The 13207-nt window shown below is 43.6% G+C and overlaps 1 long non-coding RNA gene across 1 annotated transcript in view; it reads left to right on the top strand.

The window, feature by feature from the left end:
• The window catches only part of LOC311583131, a 123316-nt gene extending 112605 nt beyond the window's left edge, over positions 1 to 10711 (top strand). Inside the window, exons 3-4 of the long non-coding RNA XR_014774385.1 lie at positions 9334 to 9411; positions 10276 to 10711. This is a non-coding gene — a long non-coding RNA (uncharacterized lncRNA). The remainder of the gene's footprint in view (positions 1 to 9333; positions 9412 to 10275) is intronic.
• Positions 10712 to 13207: the final 2496 nt, after the last annotated feature.

Below are 13207 nucleotides of genomic sequence, written 5' to 3' on the forward strand. Positions count from 1 at the left end.
TGTGACATTCCAAATAACCAATAAAAAACTATGTTGGAAAAAAGGGTCTGATCCAAGAAATATCTATTCCCAGAATAGGTGCCCTTCCCCCATTAAGACAAAACAAAACAAAACAAACAAACCAGACCACATTCAGGTAAGCTGTTTTGTGCAAAGATGGAACCTAGCCAAGATATGTGGACAGAGAAACAGGGACTAGACTGTGGAAAAGATGCAGAAACAAAAGCAAATGGAAGTCAAAATACTCTGTTCAGCATCAGCATCAGCCAGGCATGCACACAGACTCACATCTGTGCTGCCCTGAGAATGACAGACAGAGGAACCAGAGAGGACCGGCTTGTGTGTGCTGGTCTCTGCGTGCTTTAAGAGAGAAAATAGTTGAGATCTCATCCCTTCATCTTTTTAAAAGAATAAATTATATACTTTTATTTAAAACATTTCATATCTCTCTCTCTCTCTCTCTCTCTCTCTCTCTCTCTCTCTCTGTCCCTTTAAGCCATCTCTCCTTGTGCCAGTCCTCATAACTTTGAATGATGGGTTAGTGTTCATTTATGGCTAGAATTATGAGTAAAACAAAATTAATCTCTGATAATGCCCTGTCTACACTGCTTACTAAATCAGAACTTCCGAGGGCATTTTACTTTTATTTAATTTCTGCCGTAAATTCATGTGAGTCACCATCAGTGACGTAGCCTCGATTTTTTTTTCCTTATAAAAGTTTGAGTCATTGTGTGGCTCTGAGACAGATTCCTCCCAGTATTTTAGTGTTCAGTTCCAGCTCAATTAATGATGGGTCATACTTAACATATTTGAAGCATACTGAAAAGATAGCTCCTGACTGTTAAAAGAATAGCCAGCCTTTATCCAACTTAGGAGGCTCCTTGCCCTGAAACCTGCAGACTAGGCACTTTCTTTTCTCTCATTCAAATTGTTTTTAAAATATTTACTTAAATATTCATCAAAGTTTTTCTTTTCTTTTCATGGAAATTCACAAAAAATCCACTTATGCTGATAGACATAAGGCCTTATCTTTCAGGGACAAGTGGGTAAGTCATTGGTATTTCTTTCAGGAGATCTTCTGAATTGTAGACAAATTGGCTTCAGTGTTCTGAATGATGGAAATTACATATAAATTGACCTTAAAATTCCCAAGAATATTTTGAGTATTAAGGTGCATTTGATCATTAGTGAGTCGAGAAATACTAAATTTACCAGGTCAGAGAGGTTGGGCTTACACTGTTGGTCTCATCACAGTTTAAACGCACACGGTTACCATCATTTAGTGCCCTTGATCAAAATGAGGGAAGTGCTTCAGGCCACTCAGAATCAATGAGATACTGGCTGTACTGGACTTACATAAAGTCATCAATAAGGATGTTAAGAAGCCCCATCCTAACTGTGAACACCTTCAAATACGGAGTTCTTAACAGTAGGTGTTGGTGTCTAAAGAATTACCTTTTTCATTGTTGCTGCAGCTTGAGTTAAGTTAGGAACGAGTTAGTCCCTGCTTGGCTGAGCTGTTGTGTTGTCACTGCTGCTGCACTGACTCACCAGGGGGCTGTGAAGGGCAGGCACGGTTTCCATCACGCCCAGCAGGGCCTCCCTGCATGCACATGCTCCACATATGGACCACACCGCCTACACAAGGCGAGAGAGAGCTGTTGGCCATGGCTTGATTCATCTGGTGTTTGCAACCTTCTTAGCATTGAGGAATACGCAGATCAGTGGTTAATGATTAAACTTGATCAGCAGTGCTCCTCGTGGTGAGCTGAGTTTGTAGGCAATAGTGCAGTTTTAGCTAAGCTCTCAAACATACCCATACCACACAGCTATGTGGAAGCAAGGCTGGCTGAGCTGTGCTGGCGATCAGAGAGAAGCCATGAAGCAAGAAGCGAGCACAGTGATGTGCACGTGCATCACTAAGGTGCAACTGCGGTGCCCTTCCTGTTGTGACGCGTGCTACTGTGGTGCCCTTCCTGTTGTGACGCGTGCTTCTGTATAAAGGTGGGGGTGTGAGTAGCCTGAACACTGAAACAAATGTCTGGTAGAGTTAGGGAAATTTTTCTATAGCCCGAATGTTTTCATGAGAAAGGGTTACATTATTCTCATACACATCTAGCTGGTGACGGCTCGCTCTTTATCTGCCATCTATATCTACCATCTGTTCATCTCTTTGTCATTTATCAACTGTTTATCATCTATTTACCATCTATATACCTATTATCTATATCTACCGTCTACCTACCTATTACTTATTAGTCTATTCATCGTCTAGCGACTTTTCTTTGTACGTGATTCATGGTTGTCAGACCCGCCCCTTTTCTCCACCGCCATTTTTCAGACTAAAAGGTCTAGAATATTTATATATTAAAATACACACAAAGGAATGCACGTAAAATACAATGATATAAAACTGTCTGGACATGCAAGACTTTAGAAGAATCCTAGGGTGTAAAGATCTCTAAAGTGTGGGAAGATCAGCAACAAAACAAATTATGAAATGACTAATTAACTACCAAGCAGGGTCTGAATGCTTTCGCGGCCCACGGAATCTTTCACCTGACAGAAAGCTCGTCCCTCTCTTGAAGCGCAACACCCTGTTGGCACCTGAAGATGAATATCTACCAAGATCTCTTAACAGCATTGTCATTTTGCCATTTGTGAAGTCCATTCACACACAGGCTTTCCAACCTGTAGCTGTGAGTTAGCATCCCATGAAATGCACCGTCTCTGACACACTGTGGACGTATGTTGCTGTGTTCAATTATTGCAATGATAAATTTCCTTTAGAAACTGGAAGGATCTGTTGACAGACAAAACCAGAAGCCCACAGTGGACTATTTAGACTTGCAAATGATGGGACATTTAATTATTCCAAAGTGGCATCCCCCAGTTAGGGTACGAGCGCCGAATCCATCACCCATCAGTTAATACACAGGACACATTTATCATGTCTCTCTCAGACAGGAGCCAGTCAGCTAAATATAGATTTGGGGACCATCCATTTCAGCTCCATGTTTCATCGGAGGCCTAGAATTTTATTTCTGCCCTGCAACAGATATGGAGTGTTTGTAAATGATGCGATAAGACCGTAAGAGACGGCAGAAGCAGTGGAGCTTGGGAGTGAGGTAAGCACAGGCTCTGTGAAAGACCCCGCCCCTGCAGGAGGGAAGGTAGACATCATGTCAGCAGTGCCAACGCAGGGGGCACGGCACGTTCCCTGCACATGGTGTTTAAAGGCGAGTGGAGCTGGAGGTGTGGTTCTACAGTGGAGCTCACTCTTTGCATGTTTCAAAGCCGAGAACCAAAACAACTGTAGTAACTGTACAAGGCTGGCTTGGGTACTCTGCGTTTGTTTGCAGGTTGGTTTTTAGTTGGACTCAGGGAAGACTTAGGACAATCACGAAATACTTGAAATCTTCCAGCCAGTCTTTAAATACTATAAAAAAAATGTGTAATACACCGGGTGGTGGTGGCGCACACCTTTAATCCCAGCACTTGGGAGGCAGAGGCAGGCTGGTCGCTGTGAGTTCAAGGCCAGCCTGGTCTGCAAAGTGAGTCTGGACAGGCAAGGCTACACAGAGAATCCCTGTATCAAAAAAACAAAACAAAAAAGGAATGTAAATCATTGGCTTGGTTTTGTTTTTGCTGTTTGTTTGTTTGTTTGTTTGTTTTTTACGGAAGGGTCTCATAAGGCTCAGGGTGGCCATATGAGATGAGGATGACTTTAACTTCTGATCTTCCTGCAAGGTCGTCTTGAGTGCTGAGAATATAGGTCTGTGCCTCCACATGTGATTTATGCAGCGCTGGGGATGGAACCCAAGGGCTGCATCCATGGCAGGCAAGCACCCCTCTGTCTGTCTGTCTATTTACCTACCCACCCATCCAGCTGCCTATTTAAAAGATGCAACCAATTAATTTGCTAAGAAGGACCCTGATCCTTTAAAACCAGAAAGGCTAAGTTGTCCTTACGGACTTCCATCCCCTCCGGTCCTCTTCTTTGAGTCTTGCCTCTTTCATGTCTGAGGGCAGCTGAGTGTGATGAGTGACCGAGAAGAGAGAATGTGGAAATATGAAGTTCACGGGTTGGCATTGCAGATGTCAGTGGGTTTTCCCATACTTACAGTGTAGAGAGGGGCCAATCACAGGTCTGTGGGATTTCTGAATTTTATGTGATTGACAGGTGCCCTTGCTAACACCTGGTTGTCCTTGTCATCCCAGCAGAAGAGCCTTAGTTCATTATTTTTGATCGAAATAAAAAAAAAAAATCTAAGTGGCTCATTATTGTCATGAAATAATGAAGAATGTATCTTTGTTCTTACAAAGGAAATGAAATTAACATAAGATAGATGGCATATCATGGTGATTTAACTGTCTGATTCCTAAATAAGGGACATGGGAGACTAACAAGGGAGCGGTTAGTGACACAGTAGCCCACCCATTTGCTCATCACGGATCTGGAAACGCAAGGTTGAGGGAGGTAGTCAGAGAGTAAGCCAGGAACTCTCCGAGAAGTGCTGTGAGAAGCACAAGCAGCCAAAGCCTTCTCTCTCTGAGCAGCTCTGGAGGCTGCAAGTGTCAACTGTGTAAATATTGCCATGCATAGGACGGCAAGCCTCCTGATGGATATTTTACACAAATGTGCAGTGCTAAGTCAACCCCAGTAGCCATGACTTCCTATAGCAATGGGCGCATGGACCTTCCCTACGGTGCTCTGTGTAAGCTGCTACACTGGGCTGTCCTCCCTAAGAGAGTGAGTGATACCTCCACTGCACGTGAAGCGTGCCTCCTGCATTCTCTGGGCCGCCAAGTTAGAACACACTGTAAATATGCTCCCAGGTTTTACCCTTTAATTTTCCCCCCTTGAAATGTAGAACCTTATAATGTTCTTCAGAAAACAAACAACCAAAAAACAAAAACAAAAAACAAAACAACAACAACAACAACAACAAAACCCACTTGTACCTTAAAGGCAATGAACAGGAGAGCTGGAACAGGAAAGAAAGAGCTGCAGGATGCTGCAGCCACCAAGAGCCAAGCCTGTTCCTGGCTTCCTTATAATGCCTTACCTTTCCCTTCTCACCAGCTCCAGACCACACCGTCCATCAACTCCACTTCTCAATCATCTAGTGCATTTTTCTGTGGATGTTTCCGTAGTATCCCGCTCAGTTTCCACACCACTGCCCTTTCCTTGTGGTGTTCTTCTGCCCACCGATCCTCACAGACCACAGTGAAGGCAACACGGATCACGAGGACGCACTTTGATAGCTTCTGTTTTCATTTCCTCTCACTTCCCTAGCTTTTCTTTCTACATTCCTCTTATACCTATTTTTTTTTTAAACCTCCGAAAGTTGAAAGTTGGAGCTGCTATGCAGAAGTAACACAGGCATAGGCTCACACACCAGCACCCTTTGGTATAACAAGTAGGAAGCGGGCAATTGAAAATAAATTAGGCAAAGGAATTCTGGAAACGGAAGGACAAATTGTTGTGGCGATTTACTGCCTCAGTGTCAGCACGTATAGGAAGGTCACAATGGAAACCTGGGCCTCTCTGATCACTGATAGTCTCAGAAGCCGGAAGCAAGGAAAGTGAGCAAGGAATGTGGTCGAGACCTGGGAGGGGCCAGCCCAGGCAGTACATCAGAGGCAGAGGCACCGAGGTTCCTGAGGTCAGCAAGGGGCTGTAAATTCAAGTCGAAAGGACCAATTTGAGGGGCTCTGCCCTGCTCATGTTTTCAAACAGACGACTTGGGGGATGGTGATTTACGAAGGACTTCATCTTTGTCACTCCTAGGACATGGCTTTTGGCTTCAAAGGGACAGAAAGAAAGACTCCAACATCTGATAAATGAGTATGTGTTGCCATGCTGCTATTAAGCAAGGATGGCCCTCTGCATCTTAAAGGTTAAGGATATTGTTTCTCTTCTTCTTATACACACACCATATATGTATACATACACATGCCATACACATCCACAACACACACACACACACACACACACACACACACACACACACACTTTAAAAATGAAAGCAAAAAGTTTTCAGAACAGGAAAGAGACCCTTGCCTTGATGTTCTGAAAAAAACAAAGAGAAGAGCATGAGAAAAATTAGCTGATATATGATAAGCAGGAGAAAATATGCCTTAAAAATGGCACGTTAAGTCCTGATGTACCCTCCCAAGTCCTTATTTTTAGAGTAGTTTTAGGCCACAAGACATGGACTGTCTATGTTTATAAGCAATAGCTCATGGATTAAAGTGACTCTATGCTTGTACCTTCCAGGCACTGGGATAAACATGGGGCTCCAATCTAAATCTGAAGTTTTGCAGCATGGAAACTTTTGTTTATAGATTAAGATCAAATTGAAAGAGAGCTGAGTAATTGTTAACCTGTAATGAGCTTTCTCTCCTGAAAAGACAATAAAGCAGACAGGCACTGCTTTCAACTCAGCCCTGAGAGAGAGAGGCCCTGTCAGTGTCTGTGGAGACTGTTACACTAGAGCCAGAATGTTAAAAGAAAACAGTTAACTATTTGATCTGAGTTTACTTTTGGCCAGAATTTTAATGACACTATAAATTTTGAGTTAATAAACATAAGTTCTGACTATAAATATTTTAGGACCATTCACAGAATAGTATTCAGATTCATATTTGAAAACATTTCTCATTTTCATCAGACTAACTCATAATTACACCCAGAATCACATCTGGATAGGATAAAGTGGAAGGGATTAGACTTTTCCTCTTTCCTAAGACGCTCTCTACTCCATTCATGCTGTCACAGAAAAATAATGTAGGCTTGGCAGTTTATAAACAGCAGAAATGCACTGCTCTCATTTCCTGGAGCTGGGAAATCCAAGACTGGATACCAGGAGACTTGGCATCATCAACTGAGGCCTGGCTCTCTAAAAATCACATTCTCTCTGGGTTCTCATACAGGGAAAAGGGCGACCAAACACCCTTGGAAACTGTTACAAAAGCATGAGTCCCTTTCAAACGGATGTTCTCTTAGGATCTAACCACCTTTAAAGACTTTCCAGATCTTAATATTACTTCAGTGAAGGCTACATTTCATCATTTCATCATTAATTTCAGGGCATGCAAGCATACCAGCCACAGTAAGTTCAAAACTCCAAACAAATGCACAGAACACATGAAGCAAAAGTTGGATATCAGGTGACAAAGTACAACAATGCTTGGGAGACAGTAGACAAATAAGATGGTGCCATGATTAGCCCTTCTGGTACCCTAGAGAAGATAGAAGAGTGAGGGTCCCGCAGTCAGCCATGTTGTCATCCCAAAGAAGGTAGACAGTTAAGGCAGTGTCATGGCGCCTCTTCTGCCGCACCGGCCTGCTCAAAGCATGGTCAAGGGAGAGGGACCCAGCTGGAGCCTGGAAGACGCGCCAAGCTAACAACACAGAGGGATGTGTTCAAGGAGACTGGAGTAAGCAGAGTCCACAATGGGGCACCGCACAGAGGGGAGAGTCAGCTGACTCTGGAGCTATGCACAGGGTCGACTCCACTGATAACTGAGTTACGAAATCAAGTGTGGGTAAGTGCAAACATGAGAAAGAATAAGAAGCTCTGCAATGATATCCTTAGAAAATTCAGGGGATCAAAAACAATTCACGGAAAAAAGGGGGGAGGGAACAAAGAATATGTAGGAGAGATGAACACAAACATAACGAAAGATTTAAATGCATCTATAGCGATACTTATATTAAGTGTAAATTATTCAAATAATCGTTGAAAACACAATCTGTTAGATTGGACATAAAATGCTAACCCAATTACATGCTGCCTATAGGAAATATACTCTTAAATACAGAGGTACAAATAGTTAAAATAAACTAATATTGTAAAATACCATATAGAATCTAATAGTTGAAAAATTGGAGGGATTATGTTAGCATTGGGGAAAAAAACTGATTTCAAGGCAAACCTTAATGGAGTTTTTATAGGGTTATTCTGTAATGATAAAGAGGACAGTTAATAGCAAATCCTAGAATTTAAGAACGGAATGAAAAGATGTAAAAACACACAAAAGAAAACTGCAAGAAAGGAAAGCAGAAGCAGAGACGTGGACAGTGATGCACAGAGACTTTGGTGTTACTCGATGCAGAAAAGCAGCAATGACCCCGTAGGGGCCACATAACAGACAACCCGCATGTTAGATATTTACCTTACAATGCATTATCATAGCAACATTATAGTTATGGTTGGGGGGTTATCACAAGGTGAAAAACTGTACTACAGGGTCGCAGCGTTAGGAAGGGTGGGAACCTCTGAGTTAGAAGGGTTATCAATGCCCATTGTGCTAACTCATGCTTAAGTAGCATTACCAGTCAGTCAAACAGCATAGATTATAGATATTCACCAAGATGAACTATACTCTGCCACAGAACATCTAAAGCAAGGATACAAGAAACAGGTCTTACGTCACCTAATTATAATAAAGTAGGGAAATAAGCACAGAAGATAATTGTGAAGTTGATGAGAAATAAAATATATCTGCTGAGAAAACATAATTAAAACCACACCCATAAAGAAAACTCTAGATTGGACCGTCTCATTTGCATTCTTTCACATGTATGAGGAATGGATACCGAGACAATCTCCCCAAGATCATACGTGCAAGACCCTAAATTACACCTCAGCGAATCTGACATAGTCACATGCAGAAGTGGGATGATGGCACATAGCTTCTTGAAGGAGTGCTAAGTGGATTTAACATTCAAAAAGAAGTCAGTGTGATTCATCCTCTTAATAACTACAAAGATAAGAACATAAGATCATTTTAGGGGACACAGAAAAAGCCCTTGACTAAAACCTAACATCTATCTTTGTTTGACCAAAAAATAGGGTTGGCAAGATAACTCAGTCCTTAGAGTGTTAGTCTTAGAAACAGGAGGGTTTGAATTTAATCCCCAGAACCCACATTAAAAAAGACAGGCCTGGTGGTTTGTCGTGTAGCAACAGCCAGAGCTTATGATCACCAACCAGTCAAAAGACAAGATGGATGGCATCTAAAGGGCAGCCAGGATGGTCCTCTGACATCAACAAGTATGTGTGCAACCCCTCACACCCTCGTTACCTTTATAGACACAAAGGGGAATGAATTCCCCAGGCCAAGGGGGGAGCATTTACGGGAAATTCAAAGGTAGTATCTTCTTTCAATAAATGTTCAGAAAATTAACAAAGTTGATGTAGACAATAGTGCCTGACTCTTTGAGGAAGAGAGCAGAAATTAGTAAGCGTATGGTGTAGCCCAATTTTCAGTGTTAGTCATGACTTGGCATATCCTGAACCCAATTAACCTTTAAAATTCCAGATCACTGCAAGAATTGATGTGAATGCCTTCAGATGTGACGTCATTGGGATTCTGGGTCATCACTTCTAAATATCTAAGGTAATCTGATATATGTGATAATAATAGGCAATATATAGACATTTCTTCAAACTACTTGGCTAGCATGAACTAGCCCTCACACCATCCTCTGGAAGACTTTAAGCAATGGGTCACCATCCTGTCTGAAGATAGAGGGGGAAAAAAATGAACAAATACATGGATACTTACTGTATAAAAGCAAGGGACTGTGGGACTCAAACCTTGAATGGGTGATCATCATAAGGACATGCCTAGCAAGATTCCATAGAGCCATAGTCAGAATTGTTTCTTTTTGCCATGACAAAAGAAAGTTAAGGAAAGAAGAAAAGGCTTGGGTTTGCAGTTTGAAGGTGCAGCCCCTTATGGCAGGAGGGTCATGGACAGGAAAAGAGGCAGCTGGTCACTTGGAATCAGCAGTCCCAGTGCAGAGAGAACTGAATGCTGGTGTTTAGCTGGCTCCCTCCTTTTTATGAATCTGGGGCTCCAGTCCATGCCTTGGTGCTGCCCACATTTATGGAGTCTCCCCACCTCAACTAACCCAATGTAGAAACTCCCTCCCCCCTCCCCCCACACTCCTAACAGCTTGTTTGTTTCCATGGTGATTCTACATCTTCTCATGTTGACAGTGAAAGGGTCTTAGTTATGGATGAGCAGACACCAGCAGAATCTTACACAGGCGATTCTTATAAAGGAAAGCGTGTAATTGGGGCTGGCTTACAGTTCAGAGGTTCAGTCCTTTAACACCATGGCAGGAAACACGACAGCAGGCATGGTGCTGGAGAGGCAGCTTGAGAGTTCTACATCCGGATTGGCAGGAAGCGGGAAGAGAGAGTGACACTGGGCCTGGCGTTCGCGTCTGAAACTGTGACACACTTCCTCCAACAGGGCCGTGCCACCAACAATGCTATTCCCTATGAGTCTATGGGGGCCGTTTTCATCCAACCTACCACAGAAGGGAGCCACCAAATCCACCCCTGTTCTTTTGCAAGGAATGAGCGGTTTGAATGTGGTCACTTTAAAGGGTTTGCGTCAGCTATCCCTTTCTGGCTGAAGAATTAATAGACCTTGAGTCATCCTTGAATGGCACTGACCTCACATTTTGCAGAGACTGACCCTAAAGCGAGAACATAAACGCACAGGCCACAGTTGTGTTCGAAGATGATGGTGCCTGCAGTTGTCTTGCTGTAGGAATTGCTTATCTCTTTGGACTCCATCACCTGTACCACGAAGAAGGGTGCTATTGGAATGCCACGTTCTGCCAGAGGCCCCTTCATTCTTCAAGCCAGGATTTGACATTTCCCTGCTCCATATTAAATGAACGTGTCCCCCGCTCCCCACGAACCTCCTTTACTTTTGCCATCTGTTTTAAGAACTAACCTAGTGATCACAAGTGGAAAGCTGTTACTGCGCCTACCCTTGTGTGAAAGTTCACAAATAATATCTTAATTATCAGCAGCAAGTGTGTGCTAACTCTTCATTCCTGAGCTCATGTGCTAACTTGGCAGGGGCACTAGTAACCTATTGAATTAATTTCCCTACTTTTATAGCTGTGGCAACGATTGCACCAAGGTTATTGGGAGTGAAATGCCATCTGATTAGTACACAAAGCAGCAGCATTTATCTGAATCTGACCTAGGATATACACAGTGGCTTCCTTCCACACTAACTGTAAATTTGGCACTAGTTATAGATGACCTTTAACAGTGCCACTGTGGTTAAGAGTGGTTTATTTTGTGCTGTGCAGCTAAATCCATGACACGCTTAAAACAGTTTTGTGACAAAACTTTTCCTGGAGAGATGTTACTCATGTGTCTACTCCATCCCACGTAGAGAGACCATGACAGAGCAAAGTATGGGTACTACGAAAATTCAACTTGGTGAACAACGAGTTTTACTGAAGTTACTTAGGGAAATATTGATGAGGGGTCACTTACAGGAGCAGAAACTACTTAAAGGCAGCAGCATTACCAAAGTCCACACAGCATTTGTGGCAATGCACAAAATCTAGGAACCCAGATACACCACACACTGCTGGCAGCTCAATAGCTTGAGCAGTGTCCCAAGCCAACTCAACTGGTTTAAACCTCTTCCAGGCAGCTTGGCTGGTTTCTGCTTCTTCGAGGGAGCTACAAGTCTTCTTTGTAGCATGCCTAGCCTCAGAGAACTTTCAGCTTCGATCGTTTACTCCGGCAGGGAGGGGCCTAATGAATCTGATCAGTTTCAGGGACTTCCTCAAGCTATTTTGAGTTGTTTACCTCCCTGCTTGAAAGGCTTCCCTACAGGATGAAATGTTCAATATCAGAGGAAACTGTTATACAATGTATAGGTATCTTCCCTGGGGGCCGTTGCCTCTGCCCTTTCAAAGTGCTTGGTGAATACTAGGACTCTCTCTCTACACTTTAGAACACACGTAATGAGGGTTAAGAGCAAGCTGTTACATGGCAGAACTGACTAGCCCATCCACAGAGGGTGAAATCATTTCAGCCACAAAATGTATTTCCAGTGTTTGTTCATTCACATCTGCAATGGATATTTATTGAGTTTTTCTGCTCTTTGTTTTGAGCCAGCCTCATGTAGCCCAGGCCAATGAGAGACTCCAGTGAATGAAGGATAGAGGTGGTCCCGTGGCTTCTACGCACATGCTCATGCATGCACATCCTCCAAACATGTGGCACACGAGCACACACACACATGCACACGCTAATTACTTTTAAAGAAGGATTCAGACGTGGTAGTTGGAATTCAACCCAGAAGCCACATGTGTAATAATGGTGACAGAGATCCGAGAGGCACATAACGGCAACACATAACGGCAATGGAGGGAACAGGTGGCTTTGAAGATGGGAGTCAGGGCACTGACGCTGTTGGATGCGGGAGGTGAGGGAGGTTGAAGAGACACAAGTGTTTCCAGTTGGCAACTCAGTTGATGTTGGTTCCATGTGTCGGTTTTAAGAGCTATGAATGGGGGTTGGGAGCAAGGGCAAACATGTAAGTGGAAATCTAATTTGTCCGTTTAGCTTGCCTGGTGGACGTGCTAGGCATAGCTGAGTGTGTAGGCTTTAACTCTGGGGTGGGGATATAGGCTGGGCGATTTCAGACTCACAGTCAAACAGACAGTACCTAACCACAGTGTATACAGGGATCCACCTCCGCTAAAACACTAAAGAACACCATCTTATCAGGGACAAAAGAAAGACCAAGGAAGGTCCAGAGAAGTGAGGGGACCCATGGGAGAGAAATACCCTAGAAGCAGGGACAGCTGTGCTTCCATTAAACACCTACAAATCTGTGTACTGGTCGGATTTAGGAGCAAGGTGCTAGCCTCATTGGTGAGGACCTTTCACTAAAATGGTTACAGCAGGAACTGAGCATCACTAAGAGAAAGAGGGGAAATGGAGACGGTGTACGGATCACTTCTGAGAAACCGCAAGAGGAACACAACAATGGCTGAGAGGTGAGGAGGGTGGACATTTGCTACCTTCCTTGTTGCAGTGATGAAATACCTGACAACAGTGTCCCCAAGGAAAGGAGGCTTTACTCAGGCTCCCAGCTGGAGGGGATGCCGTCCATCTTGGAGAGCGACAAGGTGGCAGAGGCAGGAGCCTGCTGGCTAGGGTGCCTCTGCACTCAGAAAGCAGAGTGGACAGGAAATGAGGTTGGGCTATAAAGCCTCAAGTCCCACCCACTTGCCCGAGCAAGGCTCCACCTTCTAAAACTGCCATAACCTTCCAGAACAGTACCACCAGCTAGTGTGGGGGGTGGGGGGGTGGGGATGGGTAAAATTTCAGACTGACAGCCTCTGCGGGATGCTTCACGT

Source organism: Acomys minous, assembly GCF_964271855.1.
Source record: "Acomys minous genome assembly, chromosome: 14".
Taxonomy (NCBI): domain Eukaryota; kingdom Metazoa; phylum Chordata; class Mammalia; order Rodentia; family Muridae; genus Acomys; species Acomys minous.